This window comes from Sapajus apella, unplaced genomic scaffold (genome assembly GCF_009761245.1).
Source record: "Sapajus apella isolate SASKATOON/1434 unplaced genomic scaffold, GSC_monkey_1.0 scaffold13, whole genome shotgun sequence".
NCBI classification, from domain to species: Eukaryota; Metazoa; Chordata; class Mammalia; order Primates; family Cebidae; genus Sapajus; species Sapajus apella.
In genome coordinates this window covers 4324906-4337868 of record NW_022436953.1, presented here as the reverse complement: position 1 = coordinate 4337868, position 12963 = coordinate 4324906, and the positions used below count along the sequence as shown (strand labels likewise).

Genomic DNA, 12963 nt, shown 5'->3' with positions numbered 1-12963 from the left:
AACTCAGTTTTCTAAGCTCAAGTACAAATATCTGTCTATGGAGAAAGTGATAAAATTAGGGCTTTCACTACACTTATCAGCCTCTTCGAACTTTATGAGGTACTTATCATTACTCTCATTTTCCAGAGAAGGACATAGTCTCAGATAGGCAAAATTATTTGTCAACACTGCACAGCTTAGGAAGCAGCAGAGCCTGGATGTGAACTCAGGGATGTCAGACTCCGAAGCCCTCTCCACTCTGCCACGTTTGCCTGCTCTGTCAAGGATCCATCATCATTTATTGAGCACTTACTATGTTCTGGGAGGGCTCAAGGTATCTTATACACATCATCCACAGTCTTCGCAGAACAATTGCAAAAGTGATACTATTAGTGCAGTTTTACAAACGAGGAAACAAGCTCAGGGAGAGTTCAAGATACGTGCAAGATTGCACGGCTGGCAAGAAGCAGTCTTGGGGAAAGTGAGTCTTCATCCGCAGGCAGAAAATGACCTCAAAAAGTGATATGGGAGCTGGGTGCAGTGGCTCACCCCTGTAATCCCAGCACTTTGTGAGGCCAAGGTGGGCAGATCACCTGAGGTCAGGAGTTTGAGACCAGTCTGACCAACAAGGAGAAACCCCGTCTCTACTAAAAATACAAAATTAGCAAGGCATGGTGGCACATGCCTGCAATCCCAGCTACTTGGGAGGCTGAGGCAGAAGAATCGCTTGAACCCGGGAGGCGGAGGTTGCTGTGAGTCAAGATCGCACCATTGTACTCCAGCCTGGGCAACAAGAGCGAAACTCCATCTCAAAAAAAGAAGTGATATGGGAAGAAAAGAGAAAAGTGTGGAGACAAAGGGAACAGTGGGTGATGGGCCTCAGACCTCAAGGGCTGGAGAAGCAGTGTGCTCAGGGGCCAGCTGTGCTGGGGATGGGGGCTCTGCCTGTTCTGATGGTAGCCTCTGCCCAGACGGTGGTCTCTCTGCCTAGCTACTCCACACATTACTCCTGCCTCTGAGGGGTTCACCCCCAGGCTGTCCCCCAGTCTCCCCAGCTGCCAGTTGTTGCAGTTTCAAACTCAATTGTTCTCCTTGGTAGTGAGGTAAATGGAGTCATTAATTACCTTCTATCGGCTGGGCTGAGTTCAGAACGCGATCAATATCCCCGCTTGTCATTCAGGGCAGCCCGCCTGTGCAGCCCCAGCCCCACCCCCACGGCGGCACAGCAGGACCAGGGAGGTGGAGGTCCAACTGGAAATAGGGAGTGAGGTTTGGGAGCTGAGGAATGGGGTGGCTCCGCAGAGGTCAGGTGCTGTCCAGACTGAGAGAGGAGGGAGGATTGATGGACTGGGGGATGCGGGTCACAAGGGAGAGTGGAGGAGGATAGAAAAGGAAGGAGTGTTCCAGAATGAAGAGAGAGGTAGGGAGATAGGAGCTGGGAGGGAGGAAGAGAGGATGAGGGGGAAGTGGGATGAGAAGTGATGAAGGAATAGATAGGAAAAAGGAGAGAGGAGGGAAGGGGCTCCAGAGAGCTGGGCTGGGGAGACAGCTATGGTGACACTGCTTGTCCAGGGAGATGGATGATGCGCCCTATTGCCTCCCATATTTAAAATGGACATCAGTGAGTCTGGCCTGGCCACAGTTCTCAAGTCAAGCTCAAGAGGTGGACATAAAGTGAGCTGGGTGCAATGGCTCATGGCTGTAATCCCAGTACTTTGGGAGGCCAAGGCGTGTAGATCGCTTTCACTCAGGAGTTCGAGACCAGCCTGGCCAACTTGGTGAAATCCCATCGCTACTAAAAATACAAAAATCAGTTGGGCATAGTGGCACAGGCCTGTGGTCCCAGCTACTCAGGAGGCTGAGGTGGGGGGGATCGCTTGAACCCGGGGTGGGGGGGTGGAAGCTGCAGTGAACCAAGATCATGCCACTGCACTCCAGCCTGGGAGACAGAGCAAGACCTGTCTGAAAAAAAAAAAAAAAAAGTGGGCATGAAGGAGCCTTTGGAAACCTGGCCCAAACCTTGGCAAAGAGTAAGACCAGGTTCTGCCCAGCTTTCTAGCCTGGAAAACCACCTGCCGTACTTAACCAAGCCCAGCTTCTTGAACTGTGAGTTCATGAATGAGGAGAGGCTGGGATGGCTCCCTGCCTGCCTGACCTCGGGCTTGCTGTGCCCATTCACACCCACCAGCCTCTAGGGACACTAACTGTACTAGTGACCCTAACACAATGCTGGACCAGAAGTAACATCCCCTGGGTTGAAATCCTAGTTTTGTTGGCCACTTGCTATAAATCTCCTGAGCTTTTCTGGATTGAGTTTCCTCAGACATATACAAGAGGGCTGTTAGCTCCTCCCTCACCATTCATTTCTCCTTTCTCTGTATTCCAACAGCCATCTAACCAAACCTCCATTGTAGAAACAGTACTAATAATAACTAAAACAGATCAGTTTCTATTTGGTTATCGGACACTATGCTTAATGCACATGCACTGACTTAATCCTTACAATAACAGCAACTAACATTTATGAAGTGCTTTGAATATATCAGGCACTCCTCTGACAATGTTACATATTTTAACTCACTTAATTTTCACAACAACTTAAGTAGGAAGTTGCCATTATTGTCCCCATTTTGTAGATGGGGAAATGAAAGTGCAGAGATTACGGAACTTTCCCAAGGTGACACACCTCACGGATGAGCCGAAACTCAACCCCTGCGACATGCCTCTGGCAGCTAAGCTCCTAACCTGGAGAAACTGAAGGAGAGAGAGATTAGGTAATTTACCCAGAACAACTTATGATAGCCAATAAGCAGCAGAGCCATATTTAGAATCTCTACGTATCATAGTTATTTTTTAATGTTTGTTTTCGCCTCTGAACTGTGGATTTTGAAGGCAGGGGCCCCATAGTTTTCATCTTTGTAAACGTCATTTAGAGATGATCATAAATGTTGGCTGATTTGTTGACAAGGATTCCAAAAGCAAAGACCAATCAATTCTTAACTTGCTATGCTCAACATTTTACCTTTTAGAAGGAAAAAGAAGCAATAGAGGAAACTGCTACTCTGAATTTGGTGTCACGTTCTAAAGCTGGAAAATATCATGAAAATTTAATTGGATTCCCTCTTCCATATTTAAAATTAAGACAAAAAGCAAAGCCAGGCTCAGAGAAGTTAGGTCATTTTCCCATGTTACATAGCTAGTCGTCATAAGAATGGGAACTGAGGTTCCTAGCCCAGAGCCCTTTAGTGCAGGCCACTTAATTCTGATCAAGAAAGAAAAATTGATGCCAGAGAAATGCTGCGGATCCAGGAAGAAAGCAAGCCTGTCTAGAGTTGACAGTAGCTCAGGAAGGGGGCACTGGGCAGAATCTGAATTGAAGAGAGCAAAATGCCCCATGCTGGGGGAAAGACATGGCCTGGGATTCCATGGCAAGAGGTTCTAAACGAGACCATAATTCCACGAGGACGGGGTGCTCTAAAAATGAAATTCTGCTTCTATAAGTTCAAATAATCAACCTGACAGCATAAAGGGAGAGGGAGTGGGGGAGGGGTAAAAAGAGAAGAACATTTAAGGAAAATCACTGTTGCACACAGATAAGCTTTAAAATATGATGAGCCCAGATTTTAAAAGGACATGTACATCGAACAGTGGAAGATTATGCAGCCATTAAAAAATCGTGTTTTCAAAGAATATTTAATGATATGTGAAAATGGTCCTATGTAATGTTAGGTGAAAACAGCAAGACACGAAGCTGCTTATAGGGTACCATTCAATTTTTGATTAAAAATTATATATACACAAAAAAGAAAGAGACTGTGAAAATATACCAAATTCAACAGTGGTTATCTCCTGGTGATGACATTGTGAGTGATTTTCAAAAAAGTACTACCTCTTCCAAGTATTTCCCAATGAGCATATATTGTACTTATGAGCATAAAAATCATTTTTTTCCCTCCTATACAGGACACACAACAGATGGGGGGGGGCATACCCAAGGATGGATATGAGAGGAGCGCAAGCCTGTCAGGAAGGCAAAAGCTCGGAACACGCTGAGACAACAAAAAAGGGCCTCGTTGCCGTGTTTGGAGAAAGAAAGAAAAGAAAGGCAGGTTTTGGCTCAGTCCTTGGGAAGAGGATATAATATTGAGAGAGAAGGCAGATCTTCTCAGCCCTCAGCTTGCCTTTGTCTTCACCAAAGGAAAGAATCTTCAAAATGAGGCCTACAGTAGGAACACTGGTGCCCTGGTCAGGGAGGGGACAAGGCAGGTAACCTCTGGCCATTCCAGTGAACTTTCCTAGGTCCAGATAGGACCCTAAAACTGCTGTTGATAATCCCTGAGATGTCACAAAGAAAGGATGAGGCAGTGACAAGCCCAATGCCATCCTGCCTGTCAGAAAAGCGGGGAGAGGTACACACGTAAATGACACTCAGAATCACAAATTCATGATCAGGCTCTGGAAATCTTTCAAAAGAAATTATTATATAGTTAATTTATGAGCAATAGAAAAGAAAATGATGGGGCTGGCGTGGCGGCTCACACCTGTAATCCCAGCACTTTGGGAGGCCAAAGCAGGCAGATCACGAGGTCAGGTGTTCGAGACCAACCTGGCCAACATTTCTTGAAACCCCATCTCTACTAAAAATACAAAAATTAGCTGGGTGTGGTGGCACGTGCCTGTAATCCCAGCTACTCAGGAGGCTGAGGCAGGAGAATTGCTTGAACCTAAGAGGCAGAGGTTGCAGTGAGTGGAGATTGCACCACTGCACTGCAGCCTGAAAAACAGAGTGAGACTCCATCTCAAAAAATAATAATAATAATAATAGAAAAGAAAAAAGAAAAAACAGTGGTGTTACTCCAGAGCTTACATGCACTCACAAAAATAAGTTGTGGCGTATTGACCCGATTTCAACACTTAGATTAAATACCTTCCTTATAAACACTTCCCTAGCTGCTCTGACTGGAAGCAAATGCTCCTTTGTTTTTTTCCTTCATCATATGACTTCATGCCTTGATCACAGCATTCATCACATTCTGCTTGTATAATGATGTGTACGGCTACCTCCCTATCAGATTGTAAGTTTCTTGAGGTCAAGGACTGTGTCCTATTTATGTTTGTAAAACAGCCCTGCCATGTGTTGTACATAGCAGGCACTCAGTTTGCTCATAATGTAAACTGGATTTTAAAAATTGATTTATTAAGGAAATTCTGTGGATGTAGTGAATGTTAACATTTGACAAAGAATCTCCTTCCTAGCATTATGGACAAGATGAAGAAAAGGAAAACGATTGATGGCTCGTTGGGCTCAGTAGCTCCTAAAGCATTCATTCACTTAGAGCAGCTGGAAGAAAGTCTCCATCGGTGGGCCACATGGCTTTCCTGTGTTTTCAAGAAAATAACTCTTTCGAAAAAAAAAACAAAACAGTTGGATGATGATATAGAAGACATCCTCATGACCTTAATCGGGTAGAATTAAGAAGCCAAACCAACAAGATGAAATTCAGCAGGGATAAATGGAATGCCCTATGTTTAGGTTAAAAAAAATCAATTACACAAGTGCAGAATGGGGTAGACCTGGCACGATAGCAATTGATGTGAAAAAGATCTCGAGGTTTTAGTTGACCACGGACTCAATATGAGCTTGAGTCTGACACGGCTGCTAAAAAATCGAATGTAATCTTAGGCTACATTATGAATGTCAAGTCTCCAGATGGGAGAGTGGCAATGGCTCTACTGTGCTTGGCATTGGCTAGACTGTCTCTGGAATTCAGCGTTCATTTAGGAAGAACTTTAGCGTTCATTTAGGAGGAACTTTAACCTTCAATAACGAATTCAGAGATGGGTAACCAGGATGGTGAGGGAACTCCCTCAATGGCAGGCACCATATCACGTGAGAATCTGAAATCCACCCAGGACCCAGCCCAGTGTTTGCCAAGTGCTCAGTAAATAAGGTGAAGTGATGAAAGTGATGAAAGCTCAGTAAATAAGGCGAAGTGATGAAGGGAAGGGAAGGGGAAGGGAGAGGAGGGGAGGGGAGGGAGGGTGTCGAATGGAGAGCTTTACCACTACCACCATTCGATGTGGCAAATGCCATTACTCCTATTTTAAAGATGAGGAAACTGAGATTCAGAGATATGATGTAATGAGCCAAAGGTCCCAGAACAAGTAGGGAGTGGAGCCGGACCCACATCTGGACATTTGGATCCCATGTCCCGTGCCTTTCCCTCAGCCCACATGACTGACTCAGTGTAAAGCAGTGCCATAAACAAACCACGGCCGCTGTCTATCTCTGATCTATGTCCAGGCAGGGCTGTGGCCCTTCAGGCAGAACTGCTGGAGGAGAGAGTTCTATGGTGGGTGGCAGATAAGACAGGATGACCCTTAAGAATCTCACACTCTGCCTTATCACCATTCAGCCCAGCCAAGGCCTCTCTCAATCTCAGCCACTCCCAGGCTCAAGCCCCATTTCCTGCTTGCCCTTCTAGCCCACTTCCCCAGATTCCTATGGAACACATAGCCACGTGGCTGGGCATTTAACCAACAGCCAATTGTCTGAGTGCCGTAGCCTTGCCTTCCCCAGTAGACTGCAAGCTCCTGAGAGCCACATCCCGGTTCTCTGCTCCTTTCACAGCTCCCGACACAGTGGGCGCCTGGGCCCACACTGATACAAAGATCCCCAGAGGAGAAGATGTCAGTTTCCTCAATGTTCCACCTATGTACACACCAAAGCAGTCAAGGAATCTTAGCTCTCTGAAAACTGCCCGAGGACAGAGGGATGGTCTGAGTGGCCCCTTAGGGCCCTGGCATTTCCTAACCAACCTGTAGAGAAGAGGGAGATATGGAGGAAACCTAGAACCCCAGGGAACTGGACCAGCACATTTACTTTCCTCGCTTTGAATAACTTAGCCCCCCGGTTACCTGCAGAGAAGAGCATGGCACCCACTGCCAAGTCACAGTCAGCCTGGTTGCGTACAACCCATGTATGAAGAAGTGGAATGAGGGAGAGAGGGTACCAACAAGGAGGAGGGAGCTGAAGGCCAGATGCCTCAGGAAGGGAACACATGGGTCATGGGAGAGGGAAGACAGATCCAGGGGAGGAAGGAGAGGGGTTAGCCTGGAGTGGGTTTAGGGGAATTCCTCGAGGCAATGAACTTTCCCTCCTGGAATTACTGGGTGTGCAGGCCTGGCCTGCTGCAAAGGCTGGTGTGAAAGGAGGGCTCACAGAGCGTCCGGCTCCTGGGACCCTAACCTTTCCCTAGCCTTCTCTGGGCTCTCAGGGAGAGGGTGGAGCCTTCTGCCTGGTGCTGTCCCCATGTGGCTCCAGCAGGGGCCAGAACCAGTTAGAAATCTCTGGAGCCAAGAGGAAAGGGGGCTTTGTTAGCTCAAAGGACACAAGCAAGGCGAAAAATTACATAGCAGGCCGCCCTAAGTATGCTTGTTTAGAGAAACTGCTTGCATTTATGAAGTCTTTGGTGCGGAAAGCAGGGTTGCAAATGACTGCATCAGAGCGACAGTAAAGGCCATTAATTTCCTGTTATGTTTTCCTGTGTTGGGGGCTTTATTAATTTAATTTTACACTGTCGAACAACAGCGAGAGCTGACACTGCCACACCGCCACGGCTGGGGTTTTCTTTTTGTGTGTGTAGCAAGGCTTTGCCTGACATGCAAATCAACGCTATTACCAGAACCAATAAAGATGTGTGGAGGGAAGAGGGGAGGGAGGGGAAGGGAGACAGCAGAAGGGGGAAAGGACCAACGCCATCCATGGCCAGTTTCTGCCTCTTGTGCCTAGCACCTCCTGCCTTCCCAAGGCGTCCTCTGCAGTCAGCAATTTCTGATTATCCTGCGCTTTCCTTCCACCCTCTTCTCCCCATTCTCTGCTTTTGGATGGCTCTACCTCTGTCATCCTCCTCTGTCTTAGTTCCTGGCAGAACTTAATGGAGACACGAAGTTCCCAGAAAGAAGGGAGATAGACTTCTCACTGTCTGTCCCCAGCGGAGGTATGGTGCAGAAGCCACAGGGGCAAGCGACATGATGGTACCAAGCCCACAGGCCAGAGTAAAGGCCTGTGCTTCGGACTTCCTCTCTAGGCATTTTCTCCCCCACACTCCCCTTTCATCTAAAGTCAAGGGTCCTGGCCCTCTGTCACATTATTAGTGCACATACGCATGAACCCATGTGCTTGTGCATGTGAGGAAGCGTCCAGAAGAACAGATACTCCAATACTCCAACTTGCTTTTAAGTCCCTCTGTGAGCTTTCAAACTTTAACTTCGTCAACCACTTATTTCCTTTGAATTAGGAGGAAAAAAATATGGTCTCTATTTCTCCTTAAAAGACTCCAATAGCCAACTTCAGTAGCTGTAAGGCACCCACGTGGTTCGGACCAAAATGCCAGAGAAAAACGGATCCCCAGCATTAGAAGAAAAAAAGAATCACTAGAGGTTCCTTGGTGTGGCATTCTGGTCCCTTTTGCTGCCTAGACCACATACCCACTGTCCAAGGCCACCCGCACTGCCCCTCGCCCAGGCAGCTCCCGCAAGCTTTCTGCCCCAGGTGGCCCACAGTGCCCTCGGCTTCCTACACCGCCGGCCCACCCAGGTGCCCCCACTGCCCAAGTGCCCATGCTAGGCACTCTGCCTAGAGAGATGGAGATGGCAGGTGAGGGGGGAAGAAAGGAGGGAAAAGAATGGCTCCTGGAGTCACTCCCAGCAAACCACTGCCTGCATGCCTCCATCCCAGCTGCCCAGGCTGCCCGGGCCGAGGGAAGTCTGTGTGAGCCAGAGCGTGTGTGTGAGTGTGTCCGTGCATCTCTGCCTCTATCCCTGGCTTGCTCACTCTCCTGCTCGCACTTTCTGCTTCAGGAGCTGGTTGGCAGGCTCTGGGAGGCTGTTGGATGGAATCCAGCTCTCCCTAGGAGGAAAGCGTAAACTTCATAAACTGCATTTACTTTAATGCAGGTTCCTGGAGCTGCTTTCCACTGGCTTCTCTTCCCTCCCCTTGTCTGCAGTCTGGATCACATTCTACCCCTGCCCCTGTGTGTACCTCGACCTTACACACACGCACACACATACACTGCCCCCAGTCCTCCTGAAAAAGGTGAAGCCTGGGGCAGAAGGAGAATGGCAAGGTGGAAAAGCCCTGCCTACAAGAGGAAGCCCCAGTCCCAGTCCTGGAAAGGTCCCCAGGAGATGCCCACACATTTGTCTCCAGTACAGAGGAGCACAAAGGGTGCTTTGAAGCCGGCAGGCAGAGCCTCAGGGAGGGAGGGGATGCTGACATTTCATGGGGGCAGCCAAATTAGGAGCCACCTGGAGGACGGGCCACTGGGTTCCAAGAACGGAAGGGAGGGAAGGCCAGGCCTCCGTGCAGGTTGAGGTTTGTGAGGCCTCTCTTGTCTAGTGCTGTCAAGGTCAGCAGGTTTGGGTTCACCGAAGGGTCAGGATGGTTTGAATTACTGGCTCTGCTGCAACTCGGCTCTGAGGCTCGTGATCTGTCTCACAGCCCCTGAGCCAGGCCCAGCCCTCCCCCAGCCCTCTATGCCTTTCCGCCCCCATAGGCAGAATGGAGAGGGTCCCAGAGAGCCCTAAGGCCACCATGGCCCTGAGGCAGGCCGGGCAGGAGGGGTCCTTTCCTGGGCTCCAGGGTGGGCAGCAGTGGTCAAGGAGGCTGCCAGGACCATTCCGCTTGCAGGCAGGGGTCTAGGGTCTCCCCAGCCTACATCCTCTCCAAATCCTTTTTCCAACGGGTCCCCCATGTCGGCTGCCTGCCCTTCTCAGCTGCCTGCTTGTCTGCAGAGAAGGAGGCACCCCAGGAGGAGAACTCAGGAGCAGCAGGGCACAGGGACAGCCTCGGCACCCATCTCCTCCTTCCTCTTCTATAGCCTGTGCTTGGGGAAGAAGGGCAGAGCTGAGGCAGCGGATTTCCCATTTGGCACCCTTGCCAGTGGGGGAGAACAGTGCCTACCTGCAGGGCTGGAAGGCAGTTGCCAAGTGAAAGACTAGGAAGTTGAAGATGTAATCTGACAAGAAGGGTGCTCATCCACGAGGGTGCAAACGTGGAGCTGGGCAGGAGTACCTGACAGCCTTTGCTGAGACAGCGGTACCTGCACCACATCCACCCCAATTTCCAGTGGTGGATGGACACATACAGCCCTCTCTAGGGCCATTCTGTCCATTCTCTCCTAGGAGAGTGGAATTGACCTCTCTGCTCTGAATTTCTGGCACTTTATGAAAAAAATATATACTCTTTTGTCCTAAATCTCAAACTACTTCCCCAAACAACCAGATGAAACTCTTCATCCACAACAGCATTAACTAGTTGGGAAGCAAAGGTAGTTGGTGGTTTGGCAAGGACTTATGTGCAGATGCATGCACCTAGGTCCATCCACACAGCCAGGGCTAAACCCCTGTGCTTCTCCACAAAAAAATACAAGTCGCCCATGCACAGGGCCCAAGATTAAGCTCCTACTGAAACATCGACAGAACCTACACCTACCTCTGGATAATGACATGGTCAATATTCAGCAGGCTCATGGCCAACTCTACCCAGGGGGTTTGGCTAAAATATGTGATCCAACTACGATAGAAATACTCCCTCCTCAGGTATGAACAGTTTAATTTCCTTGGTTACTAGGAAGATATAATCATAGCAATGAATGTGTGTTCACATATGGAGTTTTTTTCCCATGTTTTGGTGAGTGCTGACCTTTGAACCTCAGCTCTTTCTTGGACTGAGCGTACATTAACCAGGTTTTGGGTATGAGTTGGAAAATGAACGTAGGTTGAGTCAATGCAGTTAAACTCAGGCATTGGTCTAGACAGACAGATACCATCATATGTATTTGGTTTCTGGACTTTCATAGGGCCTATCTCCTAGGGAGGGCAGAGTCTGTGATGTACTAGGTAGTACAGTGTGTGAAATCACAGAATCCCACCAGTAATCCACAGAGCACCTCTCCTTAGAGAAGCATGAACTCAGGTCTGGCACAGTGGTTCATGCCTGTAATCCCAGCACTTTGGGAGGCTGAGGTGGGAGGATCACCTGAGTTCTGGAGTTCAAGAGCAGCCTGGCCCACAGGTGAAACCTGGTCTTCACTAAAAATACAAAAATTAGCCAGGCATGGTGGCAGGTGCCTATAATCTCAGCTACTTAGGAGGCTGAGGCAGGAGAATCACTTGAACCTGGGAGGCGGAGGTTGCAGTGAGCCAAGATCGCGCGACTGCCCTCCAGCCTGGGCAACAAGAGCAAAACTCCTCTGCTCGGCTGCCCTCTGCCAACAAAAATGCCTTCTTACAGTGCTGAACCAGGGTCTGGGAGGAGAGCAAAAGCAGAGAGAGAGACCCTGCAATTCCCTGCCCAACTTTAGAACCCTGGGAGCAAGCTTTTTCTCCCCAGTCTTCTCTAGGAAAAGAATCAGATGGCTGTGTGTGTGTGTATTAGGTAGTAAACAGACATAATTGTGCCGAAGTGCCGGATTTTTGTTTACCCAATATGGTGCAACCTCGCCATGTCTTCTGGGCCCTCCTCAGCCTCTCTCCAAGCTCCCTCAGGCTAAATCCCACCCCACTAAAATAGTGCGTACTCAGCAAAACTTCCCCAAGCTCTTCCCACGCAGGGAGCGCTCAGGTCCCTCTCTGGCTCTGCCAGCCCCCTGCATCTGGACCAAAAGGCGGCCGAGAGAGTCAGGCTCTGGCTCCTGCCTCTGCCCTGGGCCATACCCAGCCCTCACTCAGTTCAGAGCAAGCCCACCAAGCAGCACTCACCCACTGACTTCCCCCATCGGCCTCAGCCAACACAGCAGGCTGCACCTATGTGCCCAGGGCCTGGGAAGCCAGGCAGTGGCAGCCTCTGGTCTTCCTTGGGGTCCTCCTTGCCTGCCTTTATTGACCCCAGTCCTTCTCCCGCTGCCCCTCCAGAAGGAGAGCGGGGAAGAGAGCTGGTGACCAGGGCGCACCTAGTTTACATTAATGAGATACACCGAGTGTAATCCAGCCATGGAGGCAGCCTACAAAAGGAGGCGATCGCGGGCGGCCAGGGTGCAGAGCTGCTCAGGTAATTGGTTTATCTATCTGGAAGCAGGGGGAGCAATCTCAGCACAGACAGACTAGCAGTAAAGTCTCTTCCTTAAGGCTATTTCCTTTGTCTTTTCAATTGCTTGCACATCCATGTGAGAGAGGGAGAGAGTGTTAAAGAGAGAGGGAGAGGGAGAAATGTTAATTTGTGAATTAATGGCTTTTCTCAGCGGAATTGTAAATTCAAATGTCACCTCACACGGTGACACCACGGCTGGTCTGCTGAAGAAGCAATGATAAGATCCCCCACCTCCCTCGGTGCCCCTCCCTCCCCAAAGATAGCTGTGGAGTGGAACATGCTACTTTTAATTTGCAATAACAACACAACAGAGGTATGCAGTAATGACTGCCTTCTTCCACCCTCCTCCTGGCTTCCTTCCCCCCAGTCCAGTGGCTCCCCCATTTCCTCTCTCCCCACCCCCTTCTCAAACAGCACCTCACTTTGCCCTGGGTTCCCCGACCCCACCCCAGCCAGTGCCCAGTCACATGGGGGGGTGCCTTTGGAATTGACGATGCTGCAACCCTCTCTTCTCCTTCAATAATCAGGGAATTAATGACCCTGAAGTTAAAGTGAGGCTGATACTGAGGCCCTGCCCAGCATTGGGAAAAAGCCTTCATTGTTTTCAAGCAGGAGGCGGGCAGCAGTGAGGGAGATTCATGGATGGAGATTGAATATGCAATTTTCTTTCACCTTGCCAAGAGCTGCCCCTGGGCTGTGCCTGGCCTAAATTTTTCCTTTTACCATCTCTGCCTTATCCGGCCCTCCCACCTCCCTTCCATTCTTTCCAGAAAATTACCTTCAAAATTGATTTCCACTTTTACAAACAAATATAATGGGAACACAGGAAAAAACTTGGGCCGTGATGAATTAGGGCTGTCAGGTGCTTCCAGGTCTCCTTTGCTTTTGTTTTA

At 49.2% G+C, this 12963-nt stretch overlaps 1 protein-coding gene across 5 annotated transcripts in view; it reads right to left on the bottom strand.

Annotated features, from left to right (window-relative positions):
- The window catches only part of LOC116553803 (paired box protein Pax-2), a 79879-nt gene that overhangs the window by 28948 nt on the left and 37968 nt on the right, over nucleotides 1-12963 (bottom strand). The gene's annotated exons all lie outside the window — the stretch shown is intronic.